This window comes from Lontra canadensis, unplaced genomic scaffold, assembly GCF_010015895.1.
Source record: "Lontra canadensis isolate GAN:19392208 unplaced genomic scaffold, GSC_riverotter_1.0 scaffold11, whole genome shotgun sequence".
NCBI lineage: Eukaryota > Metazoa > Chordata > Mammalia > Carnivora > Mustelidae > Lontra > Lontra canadensis.
In genome coordinates this window covers 15,944,725-15,967,863 of record NW_022631005.1, presented here as the reverse complement: position 1 = coordinate 15,967,863, position 23,139 = coordinate 15,944,725, and the positions used below count along the sequence as shown (strand labels likewise).

At 36.4% G+C, this 23,139-nt stretch overlaps 1 protein-coding gene across 5 annotated transcripts in view; it reads right to left on the bottom strand.

The window, feature by feature from the left end:
* The window catches only part of GTDC1 (glycosyltransferase like domain containing 1), a 425,334-nt gene that overhangs the window by 307,150 nt on the left and 95,045 nt on the right, over positions 1-23,139 (bottom strand). For 4 of the 5 annotated variants that reach the window (XM_032856128.1, XM_032856125.1, XM_032856127.1 and 1 more), the window contains exon 3: positions 13,264-13,327. The exons of the other annotated variant lie outside the window; for it this stretch is intronic. The gene's annotated coding sequence lies outside the window, so the exon portion shown is untranslated. The remainder of the gene's footprint in view (positions 1-13,263; positions 13,328-23,139) is intronic. 5 annotated transcript variants of the gene reach the window in all.

Genomic DNA, 23,139 nt, shown 5'->3' with positions numbered 1-23,139 from the left:
CTTTCATAATCACTCAGAGTTTTCCTATATTTATATACATGTGGTAGGTGAATGGATACTCAATAAATATTAACCCAACAGCAACTCAGACTTCATAGAGACATATTTTTAAATGGAACCTCCAGGTCCTAGTACTTTTTAGAATTTAAATAACATGTAACCATAAAACACATTTCAAGTGATAAAGTATTAGTCCTGGAATTGTTTTCCAGGGCAACAATTTGATCATATTTTATTTTTAAAGCCATCTATTTGGAAAAATTTAACTTACAAACCTAGAAGGAAAACAGCCTACCATTAAAAATACGTAAACAATTAAGAATTAGCCTCCAGAAAACCCAAAAGTACTAACAAAAATATGAAATATGTAACTGCAAAAATTAGGGACAAGCTTTTCATTTCATCTATTTTTAAAGGAACACTAAGAATACACCTAACAACATATAACTTTCCATATTTTAAAATTAGCACAAACTTGATATGTAGAAGAAATCCTAATCTCAGGAAAGCACCATGTGGCATTTTTTAACTTTATGACCACTTTGTTGACTCTCTGTCCCAGAGCAGATCACCTCCAGCATTAGTACTCTGACCTTACAGAAAAGTGACAGATAAAGTTTATGGTGAGAAAAAATGAGTTTTTATAGGTTTCCAAAAGGGAATTCTTATGACACTAAAAGCCATATAATAATATTGATTTGATAACCAACTTTTTTACTGCCAAATTACAGACTTAAGATTTCTAGAAAAATATCCAAGTGAATTTGCAGTAAAATACAATAAAATAGAGGCTTGGGCTCATGACAGTCTAGGATGTCTTTGCAAACTTTAAATATGCATATAAAATACTTTTTGAAGACAGATCTTCTTTAAAGTTTTCAGTGTCCTAAGATTCACCTTTTATGCTGAAACTGACTGTCCCTTCTTCCTGACATTTATCAGTCAGCTCTAAGTTCTCACCTTTCTGGGCAAATAATTTCCATGCCTGTTTCTAATTTTTTCTGTCTTAAAGGCAAACGTACAATGTACAGAAACAAGGATTATTTTCTTGAAAAATCATCCTCAAAAATCAATTAGAATATTCAAAATATTCCATTCTCACAAATGAAAATAAGTTGCTTGCAGAAATGACAGTCTTCCATTTCACTGCCTTAAAAATTAAGCTGGCATGGATAATAAAAGTGTTTTCTGACTGAATATGCTTGGCATTCAAATATTTTTAAAACAAAAACTAATCCATAATTAGATTTCACAGGCGCAATCTATAGAAAATAGAATTTGCTTTTATTTTTCTGAGAGCAATACTAACGATTTGATATTATAAAAGTAATAACAACAATACCATTGCTTGCATAAATCTGTAAACAAACCGGCATATTCGTGTTTATTATCCTTTTCAGTCTGATCTTTGTCATTCATTCATTCATTTAGCAAATATTTATTGTGCCCACTATGTGCCCAACAGTGTTCCAGGTGCTTGTGGCTATGACAAAACAAATGTTCCTGCTCTCACAAGCAATTTCTTTCTAATTGGAGTAAAAAGACGATCATCAAGTAGATGTACATAAGAGGATGCAGGTGCTATTAAAAAACATAGCACAGGTGATATAGGATAAAAATAGCCACTGAGATCGGGGGCTGGGAAAGGGTGGTATTTTACACAGGGTTGTTAGAGAACACATCGCTGCCGAGATGACATCTAAACAGAAATCAGAAGGGTGCTGGGGGGTACAGGGGTGGGGGGGGCTAAAGAGATCTGATCTAAAGCCTTCCAGGCAACAGGCACAGCAAGACTCTGAGATGAACATGCTTGCCATGTGCGAGACAGTAAAATGGTCTGTGACTGCAAAGCATAAACAAATGTCCTTTATGTAACAAGCATTTACTGAATGATTGCATTCTAAAAGTTATGCTATTTTATGGCATCAAGATGACCCAAATAGAGTTTCTGACCTCAGACCTGGATATAATTACATTATTGAGTGATAAACATTATAAAACATTTGAGTTGGGTCTCAAAAAAGGACCAAAAGCAAGTTCTACTTCAAGCCAATGAGCTAAGAACCGAGAAATAAAGTCCAGAGGGCCACAATCCCCACTAGAAAGAGGAGATGAAGAATTTGCGGATATTTCCTCAAAAACCACTCAACTCCTTTCTCCTTTTACTTTCTTCTAGAGTTCAGGCTAAAATACTTGATCTCCCAGGTGTGAGGAAAGGTGACATGTTCCACAGTATTCCAAAATAATGTTAAGTGGAAAGAAGGCTCAAAATTGAAAGCGCCCTCTATTGGCAGCCAGGATGCTGCCGCACAACTCGCCAAATCAACAACCCACAGGGCTTTTAGCTGACCTACATCAAGACCACTGGTTATCAGGTCCTCCTTCCAAGCCTCCCTCATCATCTTCAGCCTCAATTGGGCCTCAGCTTCTGATTGTCTTCCCCACCTCCCGCTACATTTAATCTGCTTCCATTCTTCTGAAACTTTCAGATTCCTTAATGTCAGTCCTCTATTCAAACACCTACGATTTTTCTTACAGAAGGGAAAATAATACTTAATAAGAAATAAGATCTCTGATAATTTGATTACAAGCTCCTACTTAACCTCAATTCCAGACATACCGTTACCCAAATACAATGTTTCAATGTTTTTTAAAACATTCCATACCCATTCCTGCCTCCAAACATTGTTAGTGCATTCTTCTTCCTAGAAACCTTCCACTTTTACCACCTGTCAAAGTCCTACATATAGTTCAAACTCCATTCAAATTCCATCTCATCCACAAAAGCCTAAGTCAACTGCTCACGCACAGTCAGCCAGTCAGAAGCAATTATTCCTTCCTCTGTGTATCACCAAACTTGGCTTATACCCCACTTAGAGCAGTTATCGCAATCCTACCTATACTATGGTTATATAGTACACATGTGTGTCTGCCCAACCAGATGTCACTTTCTTGGTAGCAAAGCATGCACACGATTTATGTTTATATCTATTCATAATCCAGCAAAGTGCCTTATATATGATAGGCATTCCATTAATGTACTCCTGAATTCTCATCAATAGGCTACAATAAGCCCTCACTTTCTGGGGAGGGGGGGTAGATTCCTGGATTAAAGATTACAGCAGCATCATAAAATAAATTGTCCAGGCACTACTACTGCATTTAACTATTCAGGTAAGTTATGAATCACTGGAGATATTATTGAATAAGAAGATAAAAACAACAAAAAATCACCTATGGGTGCTCGTTAGGCAGCACAAAATTAAATTAAAGAGGAATGGGGAAACGTAAAGCATAAAGCCACCTGGATTAGGAAGTATTACCGAGGGATTCTAAAACAATTCATTTAACAAAATTTCAGTTCCTATTATGTGCCAGATACTGTAGTGATAGCTAAGAATACAAAGGTGAAAAAAAGTGCTCAACACTCTTTTTTTAAGTGCAAAGTGCTGGCCCATAAATTATTCCCTCCAAAAGTATGACCAGAAGAGCAGCATACAGGCCAAAAGAGACAATCATTACCCAATTCTGAGTCCAAATCTAGGAAACTATCTTGCCTAAATTGTGATTATGTAGGAGCTCTCTTTCCAGGACTGCTTCTGAATGTTAAAAGGGCTTTCTTTATTTCCAGTGACTATAAACTGCTCAGATAGAAAATTTAAGTTCCAGATACTTGAATACATTCCCTGCTTTGAGATAAATTCTATCCATGCACAGGTTGTTTTAGTAATTAAGGTACCAACAACCCTGCCATCATGAATGACAAGGGAGGAATTTATTAAAATGGTGCTATATAGGGAACGTTGTATGGGAGATAGTGGCTAGTTGTTTTCTTTGTCCTCTGAGGCCAAAATAACAGAAACAGAATGGAAATATAACAAAAGGAATTTAAGTTAGGCATTGGACAAGTTGTGAGGCACTGACTCACACCATCAGGTTACACTCAGCATGTCTTCTGCAGATTTCAAATGAAGAGGTAGCCTGCTTTCCTCTAAAACAGTTTACGCAAAGCAAGCAGATGTAAAGATGAATTCTTTGCATTTCTTGTATAGACATATTTTTCTTCTGTACATTACTATTTGTATACGTATTGAAAAAATAAGAACTAAAAGAAACACCCGAAATGCGATCTAGGATAAAATGTGATATAGTGTGCTCTTTGCCATAAGGCTACCAAGGATCTAATAACTCCTTGTAAATTAACATCAATAATATAGATAATCAAATTATCTGATTGCCATGTTAATAAGTTCAAATTGCTTACTTCTTCAAAAACAGAGTTCTGAATATATGACAACTGCAAGATATCCTTGTTTAAACAATAGTCTATGCAAAAAAGTTAAAAAGAAATTATATTTGTATTTACTCATGGAATAATATTCTCCAACAAAAACACTGGTGTTAAGTCATTTTGAGGGTTTTCCTATAACCTTTGTAAATGAGTATCTTCCACTCAAAACAACTTTGACAATTTGATATTCCCTTAGCAAAAACAAAAAAGTCAATAAAATGTAGTCCAGATCCAGCAATTGTACTATTAGGTATTATCCAAAGGATACAAACATAGTGATCCAAAGGGGCACCTGCACCCCAATGTTTACAGCAGCAATGTCCACAATAGCCAAACTATGGAAAGAGCCCAGATGTCCATAAACAGATAAATGGATAAAGAAAATGTGGTATGTACATACAATGGAATACTACTCAGCCATCAAAAAGAACAAAATCTTGCCACTTGCAACAACCTGGAGGAAACTAGAGTGTACTAGGCTAAGCAAAATAAGCCACTCAGAGAAAAACAAATATCATATGATTTCACTCATATGTGCAATTTAAGAAACAAAACAGATGAACATACGGGAATGGAAGGAAAAATAAGATGAAAACAGACAGGGAGAGAAACCGTAAGAGACTCTTAACAATAGGAAACAAACTGAGGGTTGCTGAAGGGGAGGTGGGTGGAGGGATTCGGTAACTGGGTGATGGACATCAAGGAGGGCACTTGATGGAATGATCACTGGGTGTTATATGCAATCACTAAATTCTACCCCTAAAACTAATAAGTTAACTAAACTGAATCTAAATTTAAAAGATAAAAATAAAAAGAGAAGCAACAGCAAAAAATAAAATATAATCTATAACCTTTCACAAATTAAAATTATTACTGTATCCTTTGTATGTAAAAATGATTTACACCAATAAAATTACAAATATAGCTCTTAGTATTCATCCATTCATTTATCCAACAAGTGTTAACTGAGGGTTCACATCTAGACACTGTGCTAAATGTAAAGACACCAAGATGACCTAATTACAGTTCCTGTCATCAGACAGAGAAATAACACTACAAAACCAAAACATACGTACTTGATGTCAAAAGGGAACCAACAACAAGTCACTATATACACCAAGTACCCAGAAAGTTCAAAGGTCTAAGCAACTAATTATACAAAAGAATTGAGAAGTATGGTAGATCACTTTGGGACAGCTCACTGGACATGCATTCCAATTCTTCTTCTGCATGTCTTCCTCCAAAATAGAAACAAGATGGCTAAAGTACTTTTCCTCTCATACTAGAGGTAATTATGTGACATACTTTTGGCCAATGAGATGTCTCCTCCAAGCAGACATCTCTTTCTAAAAAAAGAAAGGGGGAGTGAAGGAAGGGGGGGTTGCTTTCCATGAGGAAAAGGCTTCTGAGCATCCTTCATTTCTCTTCCTGCTTAAAGGTAAGCACAATTTCTGGGGGTATGAAAGTCATCTGTGAAATAAAAGGCAAAAGTTATGTGTTAAGGATGGGAGAGGAGATGTTACCTGGGTCCCTGATGGCATCAGTTACCTGTGAACTAACAGCCTCCAGACTTCTTATGACATGAGATAAATGAAACTCTTACTCATTTCAGTCACATCGGTAAGACCTTCTACTATCTGAGGCCAGAAGCATTTTTACCATTAAAAGGAAGTTGCAGCTAAGAGGAGTTACTTGAGTTAGACTGTCCAACTTGATTTAGGCTATGATCTAGTTCTTCCTAGCTAGAAGAAATAAAAACAATTTTGAATTTACGTTTCTACAATTTTCAATAATGTAGATTACTTAAATAAGCAAGTTCTAATTTCTCCACAGAAATCCATTTGTTGCAAAGTCATTATAAGATTTTTATTTCTCTTCCTCACTGATCCTCAAACCTATAACATTTTTTATAGAATGGTATATATCATTCATGTATGTAATATACACATACAAACAAATAGCCAAAGGTTAGGAAGAAAGGAGTAAGGAAAGAGAATAGAGAGAGAGGGAAGGAACAAGGAACCTAGCTTTTTCCAAAATATAAACTATGTTTTCAATTGTGTGAGCATTTAAGAAAGCAGCTGCCAAATAAATGAAAGACCACAAGATAACAGTATTTTTTTTTAAATAGGAAAGACTTCCTCAGCAACTTGAAATCAGTTACTCTGTTTTTAAAATTTTTTAAACTTGAAAAAATACATATCCCAAAATTATGTTGTGTCTAATTTACCAGCATTATTAAATTATTGTGCTATTCTACCTATGTTGAGTAAACTCCTTAAGATAATACCCTCTATAGGTTTCTGTTGGATAGATTTTGAATATGCACCATTCTTGGAATAATTTCAATCATAGAGAACTGGAAAGATTCATTAATTTCAATCACATCAGCTCCACAAGCCACATATACTTTTTCTGCCTTTTTTGTTCAAACATATTTCACTGTGGCCATTCAAAAGGAAATTACACATTCCAATAACATTTAAGTTCCTCTCAGTTACCCTTTCAGTGGTTCAGGGTAATGACAGAGTAAAGAATCATGCTCTTCACAGGCTCTCCTCCCCCCCAGCCCCCCCCTACCAACTCATTTGGTAGAATTTCAGCATAAATCTCTTGTGCCAAAAAGCAATGGGTAATGTCTAATGCTCTTCTCAAACAGTAGCTTACTTTGGAGGGAAGGGGAGTGAGAGTCAGGAGAAATCATCTCATTCCCAGCTTTTAAAGAGTCTTAGCATATGGGATAAGCAATTTCTTATCCCATTTTCCTAAAATAGAATTATGGAACCATAATAGGTCAAGCAGGGAGGGGGTGTGAGGGAGGATGAAAAGGAGTTAGAAACTTTTCAATTATCTGTGAGTAGGGGTAATGGTTATAAGGATGAAATCATTGAAAGTTCTAGCCCTAAATTATCACTGAAATCAGTCAAAAAAAAAAAAACCCTATATATTCATAAAACCTGGGGCTTATATATTTTTTGGCACTGTTCCTAGGTAGAAGCTTCCTCTGTAAAACAGCTAAGAGCTACATCCTCTTCTTCATGAGACTTCAGGAATGGGATAAATAAGGATAATAAGAATAGTCAGATAATGTAAATTCCTTCATTTTAAAACCAGCATTCGAAGGCAATCTTGGACAATCCATATGAACTCAAAAGCATATTCAGAGAATGACAAGCCTCCTTTGTTTATCTCATCTCAGCTTCAATTTCATCTGCAGTTATCTCCTTTAAAACAAGTGTTTCTGGGATCCCTACATGATATGAGGTCCTTTTTCTCGGGCCCGTTTTTATTTGGTTATCTTTTTAGGTGCACTAAAGATTGAGTTTACAATAAACTGAACAGACAGCGTACAAAAGGCTTTTAGAACTATACCATATGGTCCAGGGAAGGGAACAATCTGGACGATCCCCACTTCAATCTGCAAGCTTGTCCACCTCTATAACACATTATACCACTGTAATAAAATATTAAGATGGAAACGTAAAAGCGAAAATAGTCTATCTTTAGCATTACCAGGCAACCACACTTCTGAGAATTTACTGATAAACTTAATAAACATTTACTTTAATTTATATTCTGGAATTTTGGTATGTAACACCAGGCATAGAAACCTAGGCCACTATTCACTACAAACAATATTTCGGCAGGGATATGTGTGGGTATTCAACTTCAGAATGCTTCAGAAATTTGGAAGGAAAAAGAAAACAAAACACTTTTACAGGGGGCATATTGGCAGGGGCTGATGTAACAGATGACACATTCTTGGAAATCAAATAAAAGCAATAGGGAAATACCCATTGCTGCCTGGTGAAGGCCTAATCACATGGACACAGCTGGAACCAATGTAGATCATTCATTAATAAAACTGTATTGTAGTAGCCACTTTTTGATGCATTTCAATTGCTGCTGTAGCCAAATCTCTGAATTTCTTTGTTTGCTTGTTTGTTGAATTTCTTTGTTTTAACAGGAAATACAGGAAAATTTAGGGCAGAGGAAAAAGGGGGAAAAAAACAAAAACAAAAACCACCCTGCTCTCATGCTAAAAATGAGCCTAGCTCAAAAAGCTAAATGTCACTTTACCTTACAATGTACTTACACTATCAGCAGCTTAAAATATGCAGTGTAAACCTGAAAAAGGGGGAACTCATATGGTACTATGGATAAAAAGTGAGCAGTGTGAGATGCCACAGAAAACATATGACATACTTGTGACAGTATTCTACGGAATGATAATATGTCGAGCAGGGAGAATTAAAATGTATCAAAAATTAGAGGGGGAATCAAACAACTGAATTAGCACATACACTTTCATGCAATACTCTCTAACGAAATTTAACACTGAAGTGTGTACCATATGTGTAAGGAAAGATGACTAATATTTAAACTTAGAAATCAATATCTTACATGTTACCAATATTTGATATCAAACAAAATATTCAAACCACCTACCCAGGAGTAATGTTCAAGACCTGTACTGATATTCAAATGAAATGAAACACCATCCATAATTATAAACATGATATTTAATACAATAAAATAAAATCCTAGTTAAAATAATAAATTTAGTATTTATCCAACTTTGCTGGCATCCTTCAATAATGCTATTTTTACATGTTGCTACAAATATAATGATTAAGTTACTATACAGTAATTCCTACAAACTGTGTAACATTTATCTATAAAGATACAGAAGCTTTGATGTATGTTCAGAATTAAACAAAACTGTAAAATTTATTACCTACAAAAATAAAAAACTCAATAGCACTTACCAAAACAACAGCAACAACTGCTCAAATACTCAAACATCACAGATCTTAAATATATTTCTACTATGCCTCTGTGTATAGTTGGAATAAACAAATAAATACAACAATTCATGTTGCAATGCCTAAGTCACTGAAAGATACGTTCCTATCGCAGAAAAGACAAAGGGCTTAATTGCAAATAAAAATCATACCACTGGAGAAAATGTATTTAAAGTTGATGCATAGTATTTAATATGCAATGAACATTATTCAATACATGTGAACATAGAGAATAAGTTTTGGTCTCTATTATCACACCTTGGCATAGAAGGATTCAAGACAGTCATGCACTTAACGGGACCAAGAGAAAAAAGTTTCACTGACTTCCCTTCTAAAAAATGTCATAATTCTGAAACATAAAATATTTACCTAAAGATTTAATTGATATAACTTAACAAGCATCCCATCCAGATTCATCTTAGCTACTCTACAGAAATAGGCACTTAAATACAAGCTTAAAAAAACAGCATGGGAGGGGTGGATAACTGTAGCATTTATTAACATGTGCATTATACATACAAAGCAATGTGAGTACTTGTTTGTTTTGTTAAATTAATGAGCCAATATGTTGCTGAACCTGTCTTGAGAATGAGAGAAAATAACAGGTGAGTTTATTTAATGCATAATTCTCCTATACCTGTTTTACAAACCCTTTTCATGATTTTAAAGCATTTTCTAAATTAAAAATAGATCTCTAGAAAAAAACAGCTTTTAGATTGTACAAGTTGATCTTAATGTTCCATAATAGATATATTTCCCAGCGTATGTGGCATATAAAAATTCTTCCCATTAATACTTCTAACAGAAGCCATTATTTACTTTTCTTCAGTCACATGTGTTGCACTATTACAAAAGCTCATGAGTTTTTCCTCCCAAAGTAATTTTCTTATTGCCAAAATTCATTGACAACCTTTTAAAATAAAAATCAGTCAAAATAATATCAATCTTCTCCTTAGAAAACATATTCTGCCTATTTATTCTTATCTTGATTGCAAAACACTAACTTTTAAAATAGACCACTTGAAAGTCATTTGTTTTTGCTTAATACAACAGCAAACACATTTACATTTTGAGGAACATTCTACGAAATATTGTAGAATGCTTGCTCATAGTGAAAACCTAGTCTCCTGCTCAAATCATCACTTAAAAATCATAATGCTACATCTTCACACCCCTTATAATAATAGGTCACTAGATATAATTTAGAGAGAATTAGGAAACCTAAAAACACTGTGTTCTATCTTGCATTTTCACTTCAAAGGAAAACATTTTAAATACACACCTGTATATTTCATGGAAGTTCATTTGCTCGCCTAGCAACATTTATCAGACATTCTAAAAATGAGTATTCAATCTGTAAAAGCTATGAGCTGACCCTGAGTTTTAGACAAAAATAGAAAACAATGGCAGACTTTTTGGTCTCAACAAGAGATATCTTGGCTTAAGATCCATAATAATACAAGCAAGTGTCATTCAAAAGTTTCCATTCAAATAATAAGCTATGAAGGGAGACAAGATTCCAACCAATCAAAACCACTATGTCAACATGACCAAAGTTAGCAATATTCAGAAGGGTTTTCTGAGAAGTGTGGCAAAAACGCAACTGTGAAGAAAATCTCTAAGAGCTGGAAAAGGGAAATCTAACACAAGCTTCTAGAAGGAACAATGCTGCTTAGCAAACGTGGAGGAGGTTGTGAGGAGAACGAAGTTTCTATTTAAGAAATATTGTTTTGGTTTTTTTTTATGTGAAGAAAGAGGAAAACAAAGGAAAAGAAATGGGATAAGGAGGAAAGACTAAGGCTGCTTGCTTTCCTTCAGTGGTGCTGGGAGGGTAGACCCTCTGCCTTATGAAAACCACTGCCAGAACCAAGCTACACAAAACATTTTGGCTGCCAGCCTAGAACAGTGCCAGGCTGTTTTTTATTTTGTGCTAGACTCCCTCGATTGAGACAGTGTGGGATTGTCACTTTGATGCACAGAGAACAAAGAATAATATAGTACGGGGCGGGGGGAGGTGGATTTTTCTCCCCTTAAAGTCAGGTTAGCATTTTGTTTTGTTTGACAAGTCTTGAAAAGACTCAAGAAACAAAAGTTATGCTGAAGAATCTATCATTTGCTTAAAGAAATTAGCTTGAGAACAATATTGTCGGCAGTTGAAAGCCACAGGAAGGATGAACATTTTTTAAAAATCAGACTTAAAAGGGGTCCAGGTTATATACTCACCTGTTTAAGAAGCTTGAGACCAAGAAATATGTGATTCACAATCACATGATCTTGTCTAAAATCTGACAGGTGAAGGAAGGCCATAAAATCAGGCAAAAAAAGAAGTGTCACGATTTTGAGTGTCACAATTTTTAGGTCACTATTCAGAGGCAACTGTGTCAGCTGTTATTCTGACCTTGATTTCTCCAAACTTAAATAATCTGATTAAAAGATTATAACAGTATAATCAGAACATTTTATGCCTTTACAGGGAAAGAGGTGATAAATGATCAAAAATGTTTAAAGGATTAAACCACAAATCATCTAGAAAGTTACCACAGACACAAACAGGAAAACCGTCTCTTCTATCCTATTCAATTCTGTACTAGAAGAAAAGCTAACACAAATGAGAAAGCCAAGTGTGAGCTGTTGGAAGCTTCAACTAAATATACCACCTGAATCTGGTGACTAAAAACACCAATAAGCCATTAGCTCCTAGAGGTATGACCTTTTTCTCTCTAATGCACAAGATAAGTAGAGGTAGAAGTCCATTTCCTACAAACCAAATGAAAAGAAAAAGTGAACTGTGACAAGCCCAGATCCCATGCTGGCATATTTTACACTAAGCTCAGCATCATCTAGAAGCAGTATGCTTCTCCCTGCCCATCAGGACAGGAAAAGAGTTGTGAAACTAGTACAGCATTGATGAATAGCACCAAAGGTCCACTAGTCCCTTCCTCCTGCCCATCTCCACTGAATCAGCTGTTAAAAGAAGACCAACGACTGTTACAGAAATAGCAAGAACTAAAGCACTTGCCTCAGATGTTACATACACAGGCGTGGAGCATGACCACCTGAGCCTATCTAATTTCCAACAAAATGATCCCCCACCCAGTTTTGTGCATGGCCACAGATTCTGATAGCAAGTCATGATCACTGTTGGGAAAGGCGGTGGGAGAGGGAGAGTGTGGAAAAGAAACCGGGTGAGAACGAAGGCCAAACTTCAAACAGTACACAGTCCATGCTTCTCGTTATTCAAATTAGTATCATGCACAATCCTGTGGGAGGACAAAACCTGTGATAAAGGTTTCAGGTACAATGATTTGCTATGGATGGCAAGGGCCGGTCTGCCACAGAATTAAAAGTGCATTATTTTGCTCCTCATTCTCCTTTCCCATTTCCTTTCTTCCATCTGGGATATACCAATCGTGCACAACCCTGTGGGAGGACAAAACCTGTGATAAAGGTTTCAGGTACAATGATTTGCTATGGATGGCAAGGGCCAGTCTGCCATAGAATTAAAAGTGCATTATTTTGCTCCTCATTCTCCTTTCCCATTTCCTTTCTTCCATCTGGGATATACCAATGATGCTATAACTGCATGGGACACTGATAGTTATAGAAAAGGCATTCATGTCGTGCCAAAGTGGTGCAAAGAATGATGCCTGGCTGGCTTTAGTTCAGCAAGGAATCTGATGCAAAATCAGGAAATAAAAAGAATGAAAGGTGTAGAAGAAGCCAGGCGATAACATGTTTTCTCTGTTTTTTAATGATGCAGATGAAATAGGGGAAAATCTAGAAAAAGCAGCCAAGCTGACTGAATTACAAAGAAAGATTAAAGGAGTTAAATGTGTGTAACTTGGCTGACAACCAAGGAACAATATGAGAGCTGTCCACAACTCTCCAAAGTATATACATAAAAAGAAGAGCAGGGAATTTTTATCTGGTATAGAAGTGTGAATGTATGAAATAATAATGAGATAAAATTAAAATAAAGAAAACTGACTTCAAGCAGCAGATGAAGTAATCTTCTAAAACTCAGGAATGGCTGCTTCCTTCTCTAGAAATATTTATCATCTCACTGACCCACACTGTAGTAAAGAAAGAACAGAAGATAGGAAATGGCCACATACTGACAGAGGACTGAATCAATGGAGAAATTAAAACAAAGTCCCATTTGCTTACCTGATGATCCAGAGGTACTAATTTTTCTCTTTACATATATCCAATCAGGCTAATGCAGAGATACCTGTGAGATCAAAGGACATAATTAAGACGTTGTTTTGAAAATAAGCCCAGGCGGAATTCTGAATCCTGACCTGCATAAGAGTTTACCTGAATGACCCAGTAGTCTGATTCTTAAGACGGAAGAAGAACCTCCAAGGAGAGAGATGTTTGGAGTCTTACCTGGTAAGAGTTTTCCCCCACCCCCAATCTTTCCAAGGCTTCCCAAATCAATTCTAACTCAAAAACAAGAAGAATTATTCAGATTAGAGGTCTTTATCCTTGGTACGTGGAGTCTATGTACTTCTGAATGATATATGTAAGATTTGTGGGTTTATGTAAATGGATGTCTCTCTGGAGAGAAGATCAATAGTTTGTCAGATTTGCCAAAAAGTTCCATAATCCAAAAAACTGTTAAGAACCTCTGCTGAGGACAGTCTAAGATCTCAGAGACATGTTGGAATACATAGGGATAATCAGTCCAGGTCTGGGGTTTTCACTCCAGGGAAACAATGGAGGTACACAGACACTTCCGTATCTGGGGTACATACCGTAACATACCTTAACACTACTTTCTCTGACAGCATTAGATCAGGTTTAACTTAACTTCTCTGCAAGCCATGCAGAATGAAGAGAACAAGTTCTTACCTTATACCCAAGGGTGGATATTGTGACTTTCCTGTTCTACATACATTAAAGTCAGAATCCTTAGGTATATCAATACTGACGGGGTCAAGACTAACATAGTAACTCACCCAAAAAGGATCCTACGTGACAAGCAAAAGGAGGAGCTGGCAAAGCAATAGGAAATGTGGCTCCCAGACAGAATATATAACACAAAATCACAGGATTACCAAATGCCATCTCTTAAAAGAATTTCCCTACACAGTGGTCCCAGAGTCCAAATAGCTTCTATCAGAAAGAAATCAAGATGGAGAACCTTGCAGGCACCAACTGTGAATAAGACAAAAACATTTGCAGCCATAGAAAGAAACCTGAGCAGGAGTGTCATCAAAAAAGAAGAGGAAAAAACGATAAAAAAAGATAAGGGAAAGGCTGAGAAGACATAAGTCAAGCAAAAGGAGAAATCAAATTAAAAATTTCTAAATGGCCTGTTACAAATAATGATCTTGTGGTATATTTTCTTGAAAAATAATTTCTTTAGACATTCATCCCCTCAGCATCTACCAGGCATTGCCCTGGTTTTTTGGGAATTCAGTGGTGAACAAAGACAAAATTTGCCTGGCTGGAGTTTAATTTGGGGAGGGGGAGGAAGGATGCAGGGAGGTATAAACAGCAATATCATTTCAATATATGATATGAAAGAAGTCAGATGGTGTGACCAAGGCATGGTAGAATGCCCTACAACTATCTAGTATGTCACAGAGATGTTCATTCCAATTCTCGAAGTTAGTCAGGGTCTTAAGGAATGGAGACTGAGAAAGGACCATAGGGACAGCTAGTCAAACCTCTTCATTTCAGAGATGAGGACAAGAGAGCTATTCTGGAAGACAAAGTATCACCACCTCATTATCTCCAAACATCAAAATACATACACCTAGCTGAGTTATGATTTTATGATATACTCTCTGCCTTGAGAAAAGAAAGCCTGAGAACAAGTAACTGAACAGCATTTCTGAATCTTTTAAAAAACTGGCAGATCCTGTGCACTTTGTAACCTTAAGATGTAACCCAGAACCACATTCTATCTGAATTCTTGGCAAGTTTCATTCTATTTTTTTAAAGTTGTTTTTCCCTTCTACAGATGACTTTGATCAATTTCTGCTGTTAAAGGAAGTCAGGCAATGGGGAATGTGGGGAGGCATGGGAGCCAACCTCCAAGAGCTCCCCCAAATCCTCATCTTATGAAATTCATGACTTTGGTAGCTCCTTCTCACTGCATGAGGGTTAGTGCACAAAAACCAAAATGCCCTGGAAGTGAGGGTTTCTGACTTCTGAGTTTAGGTCCTAAAAGATACTATGGCTAGCTCCTTGCTCTTTTGGATCACTCACTCTGCGTGAAGTCAGCTGCCACATCAGGAGGACAAACAGCTCTATGGAGCAGTCCTCATGGCCTCTTGCCAAATGGCCAGAATCCACTTAACAGGGTTATGTGTGAGCCATCTTGTAGAGGGTTCACCCAGGCTGCTCAAATCTTCAGAGGACTGCTCAAATCTTCAGAGTCAGTCTTGACTCCAATTCATGAAAGATCAGAGCCAGAACCACATAGGCTGCAGTCCACCTCTAGCATGCTCTCTAGCTTCCTCCAAAGCTAAAAACCCCATTTCCCAGATGCATTTGCATCATGCCTTCAATGGGACCTGGATTCAGACAAACAGAAAAATCCATGTAAGACTTAGAAAACAGAAGTAAGTCAAGGTGGTGACCACCTCCAAGTAGATCAAATCTTGCAGTGAAAGCATTTTGTTCCTCTGAGACAATCACCTAGATAGTCTAATTGAATGATCCCTAATATCACAGGTTCCCAAGTAGCAACTGACAATAGATTTTCTACTAAAATAGGCTAACTAGATGTTTCCCTTGGCTTATGCTGTTCCCAGCTTATTAATAGTCAAGGTTAGTTTCTTGGCACTTTTGGAAATTAAGTAGTGTGTAAACATATCCCTTTTTGCTTAAACTAGCTAGCTGTCTGCAACTTAAACTAGCTGTTGCCTACAACTTAGAACCCACTCTATTATATACAAATTCGCCTGTCTCATAATGCTTTCACACCTCTTTCACAATTCACCCTCTTCTGTTCCATTACTAATCCTTCTGCCTGTGCACTGAACCCTATCCATTCATCACTTTCCTAAAAACTTGCTCCACCATTCTTCACCTTTTCCTCTACCTTGAATCTTTTTCTCTCCACTGGCTCCTTCTCCTTCATGAATAGCACACTTCTTTCAACACTACCAACTATCCTGCCAAGATTCATAAAACAACAATATAGACCCACTGCCTTTACTTCAACTTCCAAGCAATGCTCAAACTACCACAACATGGCTTACTTAGCCATCACTGTGTTGAAACAGCCATTGCTAAGGTTTGCTAATAATGACCTATTTTCACCCCTCTCTCTGCTAGACTGTGGCATTTGGCAGTCCTGCCCACCATGCCTCTTTGAAACTCCCTTCCATCGGTTTCCAGGATGCCACCAACTTGCAGCTCTCCTCCAGCCTATGAGGTGTGTTCCCTATTTTAGCCTGGCTCCTTTTCTAGGAATTCCCTAGAGCTTTATCCCTAGGGATATTATGGTTTTCTTCTGTCCTTGACTTCAAGATTTCAATTATCATCTATATTCACTAATCACTCCAAATCCTAACCTCTCCTATAGCTCTCTTCCCACTACAAATTTACACTTCTGTTTGCCTGTTAGATGCATCTAGTTTTACCATTTGTTGCAAAATATCAAAAAACCTCCCTAACCTAAGAGGACAAATTAAAAGTAGTTTATATACTATAATGATGCTAATATTGTAACCACTAGCCTGTTGGACACTTGAAATGTGGCTAGTCTTACATGAAATGTGCTGTTAAGTAGAATATACACAATAGATTTCAAAGACTTAATGCAAAAATAAGAATGTAAAATAGCTCAATAATTTCATATTGATTACATGTTGCAATGATAAAAATTTAGATATATAGGGTTAAATAAAATATATTAACAAAATTAAATATATTTCTTTTCATTTGTCTAATGTGGTCACTAGAAAATCTTACATTATTGCATTACAACTCTATTGAACAGTGCTGCTCTAAACACACACACACACACAACACTAAGAAATACACACTATTCTTAATGAACAAGAGAAAGAGAATTGATTTTGTTTTTTTTAATTCTCAATCACCCTTACATTAAGAACTTACTATTTTATCTTGATAGCTTATAGAGTCATTCTTACTGTTTAAAAGAGAACGCTAGGGGCGTCTGGGTGGCTCTGTCTTTAAGCGTCTGCCCTTGGCTCAGGTCATGATCCCAGGGTACTGGGATCAAGCCCCGCATCCGGCTCCCCTCTTCCACTCCCCCTGCTTGTATTCCTTCTCTCGCTGTGTCTCTCTCTGTCAAATAAAGTCTTTAAAAAATAAATAAGTAAAAGAGAAGGCTATATCCTGGAATGAAGATTTGTAAGGTTCCTTAAAATATATGCAAATATATTTAAAATTATAATGTTAAAAATGCTGAATTATATCCTATAAAAATCAAATATAATCACACATATATCATAAAAATACAAATAGCTAACATTTGATAGGCACAATTCAACAGTGTTATTTAATCACTGCATCTCTAAAGTAGATGATACTGTTATACCCCATTGAACAAAGTAAGAAACCTAAAGCAGAAAGAAGTTAAGTATCATGTTCCTAGGCCTCAAACCAAGCAATCTGGCTCAAGATCCCATACTCTCAATCAGTACCTTTTGCTGACTCGATAGAAGTAAAATTTAAAAGAAGACAAGTCTCAGATGGTTCCCAGTACTCTTAAACTTATACACTCAACTAAGATCAGAGAGAAAAAAAAAAAAAGTTAAATTAAATAAAACCAAATATGAATACAAATATAAAAGCTCACAAAAAAATGTAAATTTAGAAGTAAAACTAAGTGAGTAGAGGAGAGTATAAGGAAGGAATAAGGAAAGAAGACACAAAGGAATCTGCTCTGAGCACAGTGTGTACAAATGAGAATTCCTCAAGAACAAGAAAGCATTTCTGTGTGGACGTGACAACAGTAAGGGCTTCAGAAACAACGCATGCCCACTGTGGCTACAGAGCAAACACAGAACTTGACACATACCCATAGAACCTCCGAGAGACTCGCACGTAATTCTGCTTCACAGAGTGCAGGTTGGGGGAGTGTGAGGGGCAGATCTTAAACTAATTCCAATGTTATAAAAAGCTAATAGAAATAATTCATGCCTGAATAAGGCTATACGACCTATATTTTTAAGTGCAGTTTGGCATTTTTTTCAAAAACTTCCAAAATACAATGTTCACAAGTTAAGTATACAAATCAACACATGAACAAAAATAAATAAATAGATTCTATGTGTCTACATGTCTCTAGAAAGAAACACTCACACACACACACACACACACACACACACACACACACACACTGATTAGCTGTGTATAAAGAAAGTATTAAGGAACCAGGGCATAAGAGGGAGATTCCATAGCCCTTGTCACTTTTTGAATTTGAATCCAGTGAATACAATGACAATTTAAAAATTTTTAAGATAATCTTAAAATCCAAAATAAAAATAAACAAAATGATGCTGAACAGGAAAAGGTAAGGAAATCTATTAATTCACACATATATACTGCATGGTGTGTGTGTTTGGGGGGGGTCTTTGATGATAAAAGGGCTAGGGACTTCCAGCCTTAGTGGAAGACTAGCATTCCATCTTCACACATCATCACCACCCCTGTATTCCATACCTCACCACCCACCACCAGGTATACACAACTAACATGCATACACAGAGGACATTTTAACTGCTTCACGATGCTGTTCAAATATTATATCTCTGAGAGCCAGAGTACTTAAAAACATCCCAAAAGGCAGATAGAAGCACTTAAAAAAAAAAGGAAAAGAGGATTTTAAAGCTATCAATATAGAAATATATTTTATAATTTTTTACTTTGTCTTTTCTTTAAAACGCACTTGAAAATCAGAGATGCAAAAGATTGGTGACATAAAGCTTCCCCAAAGATAGAAAACCATGACAACATTTGCTTTAAACTTGCAAACCAGACTACTCATAGGCTGCAACCTAAAATGGCAACCCAGAGGCCTTTTCTTTTACATGTGAGGATGCTCTGTCATTTTCTCACTGACCAGAAGTGATGCTGCTGACTGGCCAGTGGAAGAACCCATTCCTTCCTCCTGGACCAAGCATCTACTCTCCCAAAACTCGAAAGCCCTTGAGTCTAGCCTTCCAAAATGATGAGTAAACTCCTTTAGTCAGGGATGAAGTAAACCCTTTCCTTTCAACTTCTTACCAGTCAGAACTTTTCAAAAAATCTACCAAAAAAAAAAAAAAAAAAGGCTCATTCGCATCACTTTTCTTTGTGTTGCCATCATTCATTGTCTTCATTTTTAATTTGGTGGTATTTTTAGCCAAATGAAATGAAACACAATTTTTCTCAATCTGTCTCAGCTCTACTCTTTATCTTCTGGGACCCAATTCATGTGATCCTTTAACAACTATTTATTTCACACCAAACTAGATATCTCCCTAAAGCTTACCAATCTAGCCTCCAGGCATATTGCTTAAATAAAAGCAGTAGATCTTTGTAAACCTAAAATTTGCATACTAAAGGAACAAATCAACTATCAAAAGACCTAGTAGTATACAGCAGTTGCTCACCTCCAAGCAGAGTTTAAATTCATTTCAATTTATTATTTTTTTTTAAAGAAACAGCTATTGACTTTTTCCACTTTGCAAAATACTGTTTAATGGCCTAGTTAAATTAGAGGTGATAGTGTGAAGCAAGTGCTTTAAATTGGTAAATTCTAAACCTTTTAATAAAAGTACATCAGTCAGAAGTTTTAATAAGACTCAGCAGGACAGAGAAGAATTAACAGTCTGTAGGTATCAAAAGGGGGTGATAGGCAATGATAACCTTAATCATTTGCATAGGGATTTATAATTTCATTGCTTAAAGGTTAATGAAATTATGTGGTATTTTGCCCACTCTTATCCAGTAAATTATTTCATGCCTTGGTTTGTATACATTTATCAACTGAATCGTATAACAGAAGAAATTACTCTTTTTACCAATTAATCTACTGCATTTTTACTTGCGTACATCTGGGTGCACAACTATCATTATCTGTTCTAACCAACAGCCCCAAAATAAAAACATAAGGTCTCCAACAGCATCTCAGAAAAAAGAACAAACTCGTAATCAGAATTCTAAAAGTCCAACAAGTTGCTAAAATGATTGCCTTTTTAAAAACTAGATACATTGCTTTACTTACTTTAATACTTCGACTACTGCTAAATAGTTGCTTCCGCCAAATGTTAAAATGAAGTGTACCCTAGAGACTAACAAAGGCATTCAGAACCCACATATTTTGACAGTGAAACTGGATGGAAAAATGCAAACAATACACACAAATAATTAGAATAGGTAAAACAATAAAAGATTCTAGGTTGAAGCAATTGTCTTAAAACATCACAGGGCAAAAACAACACACTACTGGCGCCCTGCATCACTGAGCACCCAGGAGGTGTTCAAGGCCAGAGCTTCGCTTGGTACCTAGTTCTAATGGAAAACTGCAGACTCTAGCTTAGGCAGGGTCGTGTTTCTTATTCCGGCTGCACATTAGAATCACCTAGAGGGCTTACAAAATAAGAATAAAACAAAAAGTAAAAAAGCTGATATTTAGGCTCGACAATCAGAGATTCTAGTTTCATCAGTAATTTTTAGAAGCTCCCTAAGTAATTTCTTATGTCCAGCTAGGGTGGAGAAATAGGGCAATAGAGCATTGGTTCTCCAAGTGTGGTCCCTGATCTAGTGGCGGCTGGGAACTTGTTTAAATGCAAATTCTCAGGTCCCATCCCAGACCTACTGAACTGGTGACCCAGGAGGGGGCTCAGCAATCCTTATTCTGAGGAGACTTCAGGGGATTCTGATGTACACCAATGTTTGAAAACACTGCTTTACACTTGATCTTAGCCAAAAGGCAGAGGAGCAATTGAAAACATACTGCTGTGGAGTAAGAAAAACGTCGGTTTCAACCCTCTCTCCACAACTTACGGGCTATATGACCCTTGGTCTGCTCTCTAAACCTTACTTGCCTCACTTGAAAAAGAACAGAGTCAGCTAACATTTGCTAAACACGAATTATGTATCAGAGAATGTGTTAATAAGCCCTTAACATGTATTACATAATTTAACCCTTACAACAAGCTTACCAGGTAGATATTAATACCATTTAAACCCAAAGATTATGAAATTTATCTAAGATTACAAAGCAAGTAAGGAGAATCAGATTTAACTCATTTTTCAAATCCAAAAATCATTGCTTTTCCCCATCTCACAAAATATGCTCACCCTCCCTCCCTCCCTTTCTTCCTTTCTTCCTTCTTTCTCTGCTTTTCCTTCCTTCATTTCTTCCTCTCTTCCCTACCATCTTCCCTCCTTCCTTCCTTTGACCCTCTATATCTCTATCTGTCCTTCTCACTTTCTTTGGGAGTTTATTTTCCTATTGTAAAGCTAGAGATTAACTAGTCTGTACAGTTTTACTGAGTGACTACAAAGTACTTAGCATTCTGCGATCTGCCAGAGATGAAAAAATTAAAATACTTAAAATTTAAAAATCATAGTAATGAAGTTACAAACTAGATGGAGACACACATTTTGCACAACATAGGAATGCATATGACTTAATTCTAAACTGGTTATCCAAAACAGAAGTAACTCAGGAGTTCATGAGATTGGAGCTCAGAGCAAGGCATGAGGGCCGAATGAAGGAAGTGTGGCTTATCCTGAAACAGCGTGAAAAGTCTGTCCTGCACAGGAGGAGAAACAAGGGTTACAAAACAGCAGAAACCAAAGCTAATTAAGCTAAATGGATCCGGACTGCAACTTAAAGTAAGAAGAATTTAACTTTAGCATAGTAAAAAATGTAGCTTTTTTTCACAGAATCTTTTGGATGCACTGATAGTAAAAAGGTAAGTTAAAGTCAAATCACACGTACTTATTATAGAGAAAAAAGAAAAAAAGAAAAATCGACCTAGGATTATACTGAGAGAAAAAAATGGGGGGGGGAGGCGTGGCAGGAGTAAAAGTCCTTTCTTTTGCTAAGAGTGATTGTTATGATTCACTCTTTCCTAAAGATAGTATGTTCCATAGGCTACTTGTATGCACTACATGGTATTTTCACTCACTCACTAATCCAACCAACACTGACTGATCACATTAGTTAGACACCAAAGATGAACAGATAAATAGGATACCAACACAGGCCACATGGAGTATTTACTTAGGAAACAGACTGCCAAATGTTTTATGCACGGACATTTACATGAAGTTATTGGGGATTCCAAAGGCCACTACAGACAGACCAATTCTTAGGAATGACTTCTGTGAAATTCCTGAAAGTCCAGGAGGTATAAGCTAGCCAAATGTTCCACATACAACCTGTAAGAGTACACTGTTCATGCTAGCACCACCACCATTAGCTCGCAAGTGGAGCACCCCCAGTTCCATCCACATTTAGGCTTACTATGGCTAAGAAAGTCATGCAAATATAAAATTTAGAGGTTAAGCCTTTTGACATTCATATCATTCATTTCATTTTTTTGCTGAAGAACTAATGAATCACTGTGATCAGAAACCCACTAGAAGATTCTATGGATGTATTAATGAATGAAAATGTGAGGCACAATGGCCTGACTGAATTCACCAGCACCTCAGATTTCCAACTCTGTCAATGAGAGAGATAGTCCAGCACCTTCTTTAGTTCCCCATAATCTGACAATTCCATAATGCCTGTTTGTTTCTGAGAACCAATGTAAGAAGCATGTATATCCATCATGGTATGCAGAAAAGATAAGATGCTGCAGTTAGTTTTGCTCAGAATATATGTGAACTGAATTTGCTGATATTAGAAATTATAGCATTTTTCAAACTAAATATATTTAAGAATCAGTAATGCATCTTAGTGAAGCTGCTTATTATAACTTACATAATCAAAAAACTGAATTCCTGAGTTTACCAGGTGTCAAAACACTAGCTTTTTAAATTTTTATTTATTTCTCTCTCTCCCGTATATATATATATATATATATATATATATATATATGTGTGTGTGTG